This window comes from Rattus rattus, chromosome 3 (assembly GCF_011064425.1).
Source record: "Rattus rattus isolate New Zealand chromosome 3, Rrattus_CSIRO_v1, whole genome shotgun sequence".
In the NCBI taxonomy this organism is placed as follows: Eukaryota; Metazoa; Chordata; class Mammalia; order Rodentia; family Muridae; genus Rattus; species Rattus rattus.
Window position 1 is genome coordinate 61,169,412 of NC_046156.1, and position 10,772 is coordinate 61,180,183.

The following is a 10,772-nucleotide window of genomic DNA, read 5'->3' on the forward strand; positions in this document are numbered from 1 at the left end:
CCAACCACAACATTCTTTTGTTGCTACTTCCTAACTGTAATTTTGCTACTGTTATGAATCGTAATGTAAATATCTGATATGCTACACCTGTAAAAGGGTCATTTGACCCCCACCCCCCAAAAGGGCTGTGACCCACAGGTTGAGAATCACTGTTTTAAGGGAACATGTGACTTTTGTTTTAGGCTGAAGAGCCTCAAACACTTCAAACACTTCATATAGTATACAAAAGAAGTGTCTAGAACGGGGGGAGTAGTGGTTGACAATACAGGCTAAGAATGAAGTTTTTATTGCCATCCCAAATCAGATAGCTGAGGGTACTGAGAACCACCTTCCCAAATAACTTAAATGCCGGAGGAGCCAAGTCATCTCCCCCAAAACAAAGCAAAGGAAACTTCCAACTACAGAGGATTCCAGACAAGAACTGACTGTGAGTAGCTCTTCTGTACCTCCTTTCTCCCCTCCCCCAGCACTCACAAACAAAAACAAAATGTACCCTTGCCCACTTGAGAAAGAATCAGGAATTGGCAGCTCTGCTGAAGTGGACAGCTTCCAAACCAAGCCCTTCTCTGGGGAAGACATTGACAGATCAGAAAACAGAAGGAAATGGCTAGTTAGTCAAGATCTGAGGAAGGCCATCAGTAGGTATCCATCCATCCTTCCAAACTTCCCAGTGTCTTAACTTCCCCAGGGGAGTCAGGAAATTGAAAATGTTCTCTATCTGATCCTGTTCTTCCCCAGCAAAGAATGACAAACAGGCAACTCTTATATTAAAACCAACTTCCTTCCACAATTGAAGAAAGAGTTCAGATATGAGTACAGTGTCTGATTTACCTCTGCTTGTTTGTTTTAGTGTGAGGTTTTGTTTGTTTGTCATTGTTGTTTTTTGAGACTCTGTAATCCAGACAGTCCTGATACTATGTAACCCAGGCTGGGTTCAAACACCCAGAAGTCCTTCTACCTCAGCCTACTAAGTACCGGGATTACAGGCATGAGCCACCAACCTAGCTGGAGGAGTACAAGAGGATGATGACTCCTGCCTCAGCCCCCTAAGTGCTGGAATTACAGAAGGAGGCCACCATACTCAGCCATAGACTATTCCTAATAACAAAAGTTTTGCTGGCTCAACTTACGAATAAGTTTAATAGAAAACAACTTGAAGGGAATAAAGTGGGAAAGAAAAATAGATCTACACACTCAGTAAAACCTTTACTTCCTTCTACATCTAACTATTACAGCTGATAATTCCTCTACATCTGTTCATCTCCCTCCTAGGCACCTAATTAACCCAGGCCAAAAGTCCTTCCTCAGTGGTATTTTCAATGTAGCATTTTCTCAATCAAACCTTGGGAAGTATCACTGTTCACTTTGGTTTAAAAAGACAGTGGAATAGGGTAGTAAGTCATTCTGTGGTCTAGCATGACACAAGGTGGGAGAAGTAAACAAACACTGAAATAGGGCAGGAGAGAGAACAGTGTGGTGACCTCACATCTATTAATCACCTGCCAAAGGCCAGCCACTGGAAACTCAATTGTACATGAGCTATCAAAACTACTCTGGTTCTGATTAAATCCTCAGGTAATCTATTTGAAAATTAATAAGAAAGCATCATAGTCCCTCCAATTCTCTGACTCCATAAACTTTACCAACAAGTTAAGTAGGAAATTACTACAAGGTCCTCTGCCTTGTTCACCTAGAGCACACTTTATACACCACTGAAAGAACCTTTCTTAGATTTGAAACTTATCCCCATATGTTTATAATCCTTTATTACCTCACCATTTACTGCACTATGAGATAAAGGTCTCCTGTGGTAGAGCACATGCCTAGTGCGCATGAAACACTGTGTTCAATTCTCAGCACCACAAAATAAACACAGGTCAGGCACAGAGGTTTACATCTGTCCTTAGGAGCACTTAGGAGGCTAGCAGAAGAGCTATAAGCTCAAAACAAGTCTGAACTGTGTAGTTAACTTCCAGGCCTGTCTGGGTCACAGTGTGAAACTCCATTTCAATAAATAAATGGATGCATGGACGGATGGACAGACAGACTAACAGGAGATAAAGCTCCAGTGATCCATCCTTGCCTGATCTTCTTTGCCAGCCATTTCTTAGAGACTACATGAAACTGTCTGTTTCATGCCTTTTAGGTTCTTTATTCCGGCTCTATTCTCGGCCTAGAGTGTGCTACTCTCGGTCTCCTGTAGGCTATATGCTTAGCTTATCATTCATGGGCCAACGTCCTCTCCTGTGGGAGGCTCTGTCCTACCACTACATGCCCAAGGCAGAACTGATCTATGGACCCCCCCTTTCTACCCCGTAACTTTCATTACAACATCTATCACACTTCAGTACATCTATATATACTATCTTTCAACTAGACCAGTGGTTCTCAACCTTCTTACTGCTGCGATGACCCTTTAATAGAGTTCCTTCTTATGGTGATGCCCAAACACAAAACTATTTTGTTGCTAACTTCATTACTGTAATTTTGCTGTTATGAATTGTAATATAAATATCTGATATTCAGGATATCAGATATACAACCCCTAAAGGGGTTGTAACCCACAGGTTGAGAACTGCTGAATTAGACCCTTATGCTTCTTGCATTTTTCTGACCTGTTTCCATCTCTTTAGTGCCTAGGACAGAGTCTGTAAGATGGGAGACACCCAAAAGACACTAGACGGAACCTGAGAGGCTCTGCCAGAGCCCTACTGATACAGATGAGGATGCTTGCAGCTAACCATTGGACTGAGCACGGAGACCCCAATGGAGGAGTTAGAGAAAAGATTGAAGGAGCTGAAGGGGTTTGCAACTCCATAGGAAGAACAACAATATCAACCAACCAAACCCCACCAGAGCTCCCAGAGACTAAACCACTAACCAATGAGTACACATGGAGGGACCCATGGTTCCAGCCACATATGTGGCAGAGGATGGCCTTGTTCAGCATCAATAGGAGGAAAAGCCCTTGGTCCTGTGAAGGCTTGTTTCCACAATGTAGGGGAATGCCAGGGCGTTAAGGTGTGAGTAGGTGGGTGCAAGTGGGAGCATCCTCATAGAAGCAAGGGAACAGGGAGTGAGTATGGGAGAAAGGGGAAAGGGGATAACACTTGAAATGTAAATATATAAAATATCCAAGAAAAAGAAAACAGAACCACATAAACAGGAAAGAAGAAAGAAGAAAATAAGGAAATCTAAGGCTGCAGATATGGGTGGGTAAGCATTTAAGAGCATTTGCTGCTCTTTCAGAGGACCAAGGTTCAAGTCCCAGGACCCACATCAGATGGCTTACAACCACCTGTAACTAGTTTTAGGGAATTTGGTGCCATAACCTGGCCAGGAGATACATGTGTGTGGTACACAGACATATATGCAGGCACTTCCACATACATATGAAATTTTTTAAAAATTTAAAAATAAGGAAATCTTCATATGTCTGGGTGAGTCAATGTCTCCTACAGCACAGGGCTGACATGGTTGGTCCTGTCTGACTCATCACCATGTCCACACCCAGTCCTCGCTAGTGTCAGCGACCCTCACTATCTCATTTCCACTCTTCTCTGTGTTCTACCTCAAGACTCTTCTCAGGCCTCCTCACGTCACAGATTCCAGATAGCCATCTCTTTTCCCTTGCAACAACAAGCCAGCTTGCATGTCACCATTCTAATAAAACCCTTCATGGGTTCCCTAGACCCTGTTTTCCACCTTTTAACACAAATTTATTAGTCTACCTTTTAAAGACTGCCCTTTTCCCATAAACACAACCCCAGACAACGTAAATGTCACCACTACTCAGGTCAACCTGGTCAATGTCTTTAAAACATTTTGACTACTGTCCTGTTTCCAAGACTTTGTTTGTGCTCTCATTACTGGCACCTGCCATTTAAGATGCTGCACCATGCCACTAACGTTGATCTGAAATGCCCGTCTTTGCTCTCCAGCCTCTCAGGTGCTAGGATTGGGTATTACAGGCAGGTGTCAGTATGCCTGCCTTTCCTAATGCACTCTTTAAAAGCACTGGAAATTCTGTAATCCCTCTGTGGTACCTTTCATAATTACCAGGGTACTCTTTTCCTAAAGTATCCATAGTATAAGGCCTGGTCTGTGCAATTAAATTAAATTAGAATTTAAGTTTCCCACTTAAAAACCATGCCTGGCATGTAAACAGAGGCTCAGCAGATATCCATCCCATTTCTCTTACTAGCAACTGGACCCACAATCTTAAAGGGCACAAAGCTGCCATCCCCCCAACCCCCGTCCTTCAAGCACTTAACATAGAACTGAACTCACAGAAAATAAAAACAAGTTTAATTAATTCCTCTTACCCAAAACTAGTTCTTAGAAGAAATTAAGGGATAAGACATAACTAAACAAAACAGTTGACAATGATCCCAGTCTAGCTGTACATGATAAGATTCTGTCTTTTCTGCCTCTGGTTTCCAACTCAGAAATATAAGCACCTGTCGGGAGGTAAGTTATAAATGGTGCTCACGACATCAGAGTTTTGTAATGACTACAAGAAAGTGGGGGCTGGCAGGGATAAGGGTGGCACGGTCACTAGTGAACAGCTGTGTGCTTTTGTTTACTGTTTACATGTGGAGGCTTATCATTCCCCCTCCCTATTATCAAAAAAATTTCCTTTAGGATATCTGAAGATTTTTCAGTACCCAAGATCTTAAGAAAGCTATCTTATGAGAGGCTGGTGGTGCACACACCTTTAGTCCCAGCACTCCAGAGGCAGAGGCAGAAGCAGGAGGATCTCTTGAGTTTAAGCTCAGTCTGGTCTACAAAGTAAATCCAGAGAAATTTTGTCTCAGAGAGACAGACAACAGACAGACAGACAGAAGCAGGCAAGCTAGCTAGCTAAGTTTAACGATGCAGTATAATGCAGTAAGATTCACCCAGATACTGTGAATGAAGATTCATTCGAGCTAGAATATAGACATCTACCAAGTGTTCTTATGCATGAGGGAGACAGCCCGAGAGGACACATTCAACCTTCACAGATTTTCAAATTAGCATACATTAAGATACTTAGTATAGTTTAGTTTTAATTACCCATAAATGGACTATTAATTTTGTGGATTTCTAAAGCCAAATATTTAAAGCAAAATAATTGTAAGTTATTATTCCTACAGTCTTTTCACAGCTACCAGGTAATACAGGCTCAGAGACATAAATTTAACATCAGTATAATCCTAAGTAGTAAATCTGGCTTTAAAAATAATACATTTGAAATAATAAACTCCTTCATAGAGTGTTGAATTCTTAGGCCAGTACTCTCTACATTAGCAGAAACATATCATCCTTACCACGAGCTTTTGAGTAGAACCCCGCCATAGTCTTGCGATTTTCCCACAGGCTGGTGCACTATGAAACAGGGACAAGCAGAGCTCAGACAGCAAGGTATGCAAATACAAAAGCTTCTGTACGGGACCTTATGTCTACCACGGAGACTGTATCTCTTTGGGTCAGAATGGTACAGAAAAGAAGCAGAGGAGTCACAATGTACCGGTTCCTGCCTGACTCCTGTCCCTGAGTCCTGGACCAAAGGCCTCAATATTTCTCATGAAATCCACCCTTTGTTCAAGGACCTACAATGACTCTATTGACCCTTCTATCCCCATCAAACAGGCTGGCCTCTGAATCCCTTCCACCCTCTTACTCCCCATGGCTTGAACAACCCACATTCTCTCCAGTCACTCTCACACATAACTTAGTCATTCATACATACCATCAGTCACTGTACATTACACATCCTATACTTTATTTGGAAATGCTTTGGTTTGGGCTTTTGAGACTGGATTTCACATATCCCAGACTAGCAATGAATTCCGACCCTCCTGCCTCTATGTCCGAGGAGCAGGGACTGCATATGTCTATCATCACATTCAACTTGCTCAGTGCTGGGAACAGATTTAGGGACTTCTGCAGGTTAAGCACATCCCCAGCCCCTCAGAAAGTCTTTTCTCTTACTGCTAACACAGAGAACAATTTTTCACTGACTTTGATGTAAATACTTATAGGTAATGGCAGAGAAGTGACCTGGACAAAGTCACAACGCAAAGAGAAGAACCAAAGTGCATCTAATTTCACAGCCTCTACTTTTATGTGACTAACCCATAACCTCCCAAGTCCATTTCAAAACATACTAATTCAGAAACTTTTTGTGTAATCTCATTAATTCCTTGGTACTTCAAGTTTTCTCCAGCCCATACATACTCCAGTACAGTACATTAAACTTGGTTTTGTTTAGACAGTTTCCTACATTTAAATAGTCTAAACACTAAAGCTTCTTTGCATTTATGTCACTGTCATCCTCTGCCCTGCTCCACGCCCCATGTGCAGCTTCCCTATCCCTCATCCCCTACTCCAAGGGGAAAGACATATTTTTACATCTTTCTGTCTCCCCAGACATGGGAGCTTTATCCAGGGGAGTGTTCAATCATTATTCAGCAAGAATTTTTTTTTTTAGTTCTCTCTTTTATTATCTTTTAAAAAGTCAATTGAATTCAGAAAGTCATGAAAAAAAACTGCCCTGCACACATTTTAATTGTACGAATTTATCAGGCACTAAGATTCCAGTCTGCTATTCCACTGTCCTTAGGTTCCAAAGGAAATATATTTCTGAGACCACATTTGCCAAGATTTTTCCCTTTGGTGGGGTTAAGTGTTTGTGGTAAGAACACTTCCTTAGACAGACAGACAGACAGACACACACACACAGAGTCTCTCTGTCTGTCTCCAATAATCTCAGCCAGCACTGTTAGAATACTTGAGGGACTTGGAAGCTCAGAAACTTTAATAAGCACTATAATGGCCCCATAACACAGTGAACATTTATTTTTGATACTAAATTGTTCCACGATAACTCACTTGGCTACATACAATGTACCTCAAATTTCTAAAAAGTCATCAAAGAACTGAGAAGAGCAGCGGATATACTAAGCTGCTTGTTCTACACTCATTCTTAGGTTTATTCAAACTCTTCAATCCACACCCAGTGGAATAACATACACAATTCAACAAAAGGAAGTTAGATACTGAAATTACCCATATGTCATAACTACAATTGGCACCAGCCAACTCACATGGATTCAAGCAACTATTAGCAGTCAAGACTCCAAGAGGATATGTGTGATTTTTTTAAATCCAATTTTCCACTAATAGGTAGAAGGAGATGGGGGAGGAAAAGAGAGATAAAACAATTATTACTTCAAGAACATTTCCAAATCTGTGACATAACTCCATCACAGCACATCTAACACTGAGCATCAATCATTGGTCACCTTGCCTTATTCAACTCATTGGAATCCACTGCTGGTCATCCTGCCTTATACAACACCCTAGCCTTTTTCCTTTGACAAAGTTTTGCTTTTTTTCTCCTCCACAGAGAAAGTCCCTGGTGCTAAATGAAACAGATAAGACAAATCAGAGCACTAAAAATAAATAAATAAATGAGTAGTAGTTTGGAAACTACCTACCATTTTTACTTCCTACTTAAGCGTTATGTCCAAAAGACATCTATTCAGTTCTAAATTATTCACGTTAATGGATAATGATTGGCAGAAAGGTGCTGATAATCCAAAACGAGAGTGAAAAATCGAAAAAGAAAAATCTATTTTGGTTTTAGAATCTGTATTTTCAGCATATTTACCTTCTCAATTATGCCGAGCATGAGCTAATATTTGTGTTCATGTGCAATCTCTAAGTACACAGAAACCGGCCTGGATTAGGAAGGTGCTCTGAAGATGCCAATTCACTAACAAAGTTAGAACAGACTGCCATTCAGCCCTGTACCGAGGAACAACAATTTCTTTTCTTTTACATTCTGTTCAGCCCTCAAAATATCAATAGACTAGCACAGCAGGTTAGTAAACTTAAAAGACCTGCTTGAAAAACAATGAGGGCAAAGAATGTAATTAATGCCTCATTGTTTACCTAGAATGTGTTTGTTCATTTGTAAGTTATGTACCGCCAACTTTTAACTACAAGTCTGATTCTCCCTGGCAGACTTCTCCATCCCTCAGGAACAGAATCTCACTTGCTAAGAAACACATTTCCTAAATGTCCTCTTAGCTCTGCAATATAGAAAAAAATTAAAATAGAAATTAGCTACTCCTTTGGAGTCTTCTTACCACCAAGACTTCTTATTTTTCTTATCCACCTCAAACAGGTTTTGAGAGACAAAAGGATCCAGCCTCTTAAAAGACCTAAGTATATTGTAGGAAAAGCCAAGACCGACAAATTACCAGCTTTTAAGTAAAACATCCTATGTAGTATTCACAAAAAGACAAAGGAAGCAAAAGCCGAAGTCGGGTTAGTGACTGGCTTTGCAGTCATGAAAATTCCCTAAGAAGTTTTTTTGGGGGGGGAGAGCGGATAACTTCTTAGATCAAATTTCACCAGTCCGATTCCCTCAATTTCCCTATTTTTACAAGTGTTTTGTGCCCAGAAAAGACACTAGGTTAGACAGACACTCTATCACCAGAGCTCTATCACCAGAGACAGACTCTGAGGGCTGGTCCTTGTGAGCCGACAGGCTAAAAATACGCCGGCCCAGTAAACAAATCCCATTCCATCTCGACAGGAGCCACACCGTTAACCTAGTAATTATGAGAAGAGTGAGATCACGCAGCCCCCAGCTTACTCATCATCAGCTTCTAAAGTTTCCATCGGCTCAGAGCAACTTTTCTTTTTTTCTAAAGTCCATAAGCCTGCTCTAGAATTTCTACACCTACACTCACACAGAGTCAGTCTCTGTCTCACCAGACACTCTCTCTCTCTCTCTCTCTCTCTCTCTCTCTCTCTCTCTCTCTCTCTCTCTCCTCTCCCCCCGGTGCTCTCCCTCCCACCCCCTTCCTCCATTACTGGACGCACCTCGCTTTGGCTATCGTTAAGAACAAACTTGTCTTTTCTTTTTACTTTTATAGTGACTTTAAAAGAACTTTATCCTACTGGGTAGAGGTGGGCCAGCGGCTGCATCTAGACCTCCCTAAAACTCCGCCATCCCTCTCCCAAAGTCTATCTGACAAGAGGGGACCATCCAAACTGCCCAGCACAGCTCGGGAAAGGACAAGAACCGCCCGCTAGGGCTGGGAGCGCGGGACGCAGGTGAAAGATAGGTGCGAAGGGGGAAGGTGGGGACCAAGCAGGGAGCGGCGAGGCGAAGAGCGGGTACTCAGGGGAGATGGCTTCAGGTGAAGTCTGGTCAGAAAGAGGGGGCAGTGGAGCTCGACGACGCAGAGTTTGGGGCGCTGGAGAGGCGGGAGGGGCGGGGGAAAATGGGGAGGGTGTCAGGGCTGGGGGCTCCGTTACCCTCGCGACTCTCAGGGCAAGGCTTTAGGCCGGGGCGGAGCGCGGGGCCCGGCCGCCTCGCCTCATTCCTCGGCAGTGACCCCGGGGTCCGAGCGGCCCCTCCCCCGACGACGATGGAGGCGGAGGCGGACACTGCGACCGCGGCTGTTGCTCTCCACAGGAGATGGAGCTGGAGCCAAGCCGGGACTGACCGGAGCTGGCCTCTTCCCAATGGCTTTCCGCCGGCTCCACACCGGGTCGCCACTCCGACTCCAGCGGCTGGTTCAGGATCGGTGGCTTTTGGCCGTCCGGCCGGAAACAAGCGCCCGTTTCCGGCCGGAGCGGGTTGGCGGTGACACCCTAGCCGCCCCCGGGCCTCCTCCCGCCCCGCGCGGCCAGCCCCGCCCCGCCCCGTCCCGCCCCGCCCCGCCCCTCCCCGCAGCAGCCCCGCCCTCAGGACCGCTTTGGGGCTGTGGCCGGTTTGGCGCTTGCCCGGCGCGTGACCCCGCGCGTTCTTGGCTCGCATCCCTGATCCCCTAGGCTGAAGCACTTTTGAGCGGGAGCTGGGAGCTCGGCATGGACTGTTAAGACTTTGGGGTCGCATCAGTTGGCGCCAGCCCTAAGGGAAGAAATGGAGACCAGCGGAGTAGCTTTCGAAAGGCGAGAAGGATAAAAATACTTGAGAAGAAGGTTGAAATTCTAGTTACTCCACGCAATCCTGGACCAACCAGAGTGAATTGAACATCGCTTCTTACAAACCAGTCCCACCCAGTTATGCATTCCCCTTGTTCTTTCACTCTTGATGTGAGCCTACCCTTTTCTGTATTTACTTGCATAACAATGACTCCCTGGTGACATCCCTGCCACAGTCAGTAAAAGTTTTTTAGTACTTTTCATTGTTAATGTGTTTTTACAACATTACAGCATAATTCAACGCCTGTACTTATCGAAGCTCTACTATGTAAAGGCACTGTACTCCATAATACTGGAAATAGAAAACTCAACAAGATATAAACCCTAAGCATCAGCAACCTAACATTTTTTTTTTTTTTTTTTCGGAGCTGGGGACTGAACCCAGGGCCTTGCACTTGCTAGGCAAGCGCTCTACCACTGAGCTAAATCCCCAACCCTAACATTTTAATATTAATAAAATTCACTGGAGTAGTTTATATAAAGCAAAAGGAACGTATATGTCATGTAGGTTCCTATGAGCTGTGCCTAGGAGCACACGAACAAGCCATCTCAACTTTCATATTTGTAAAAGAATATGGCCTGCTTCTAGAAGAACCACGTCAAGTCAAACACAAAGTGGGCCCAGCCTATACCATACTCTAACCAAATGAATCCTAAATTTGAATCCAGACCCCTAACATCATGGTGCCCAGTCCACACATTCAAGGCAGTGTTTGTTATCAAGGTTATGTCCACTGGGTTTATGTGAAAACACATAATACAGTTGGCTTTTCATTTTCCTC

General features: G+C 43.6%; 1 protein-coding gene and 1 long non-coding RNA gene across 2 annotated transcripts in view; one reads left to right on the forward strand and one right to left on the reverse strand.

Moving 5' to 3' along the window:
- Positions 1–9,665, reverse strand: part of Otud7b (OTU deubiquitinase 7B) — a 55,553-nt gene extending 45,888 nt beyond the window's left edge. Inside the window, 2 exon segments of the mRNA XM_032897704.1 lie at positions 5,313–5,370; positions 9,510–9,665. The gene's annotated coding sequence lies outside the window, so the exon portion shown is untranslated.
- Positions 8,882–10,193, forward strand: LOC116896525. Its single transcript, XR_004387342.1, has 2 exons — positions 8,882–9,125; positions 9,479–10,193. It is a non-coding gene; the product is annotated as an uncharacterized LOC116896525 (long non-coding RNA).
- Positions 10,194–10,772: the final 579 nt, after the last annotated feature.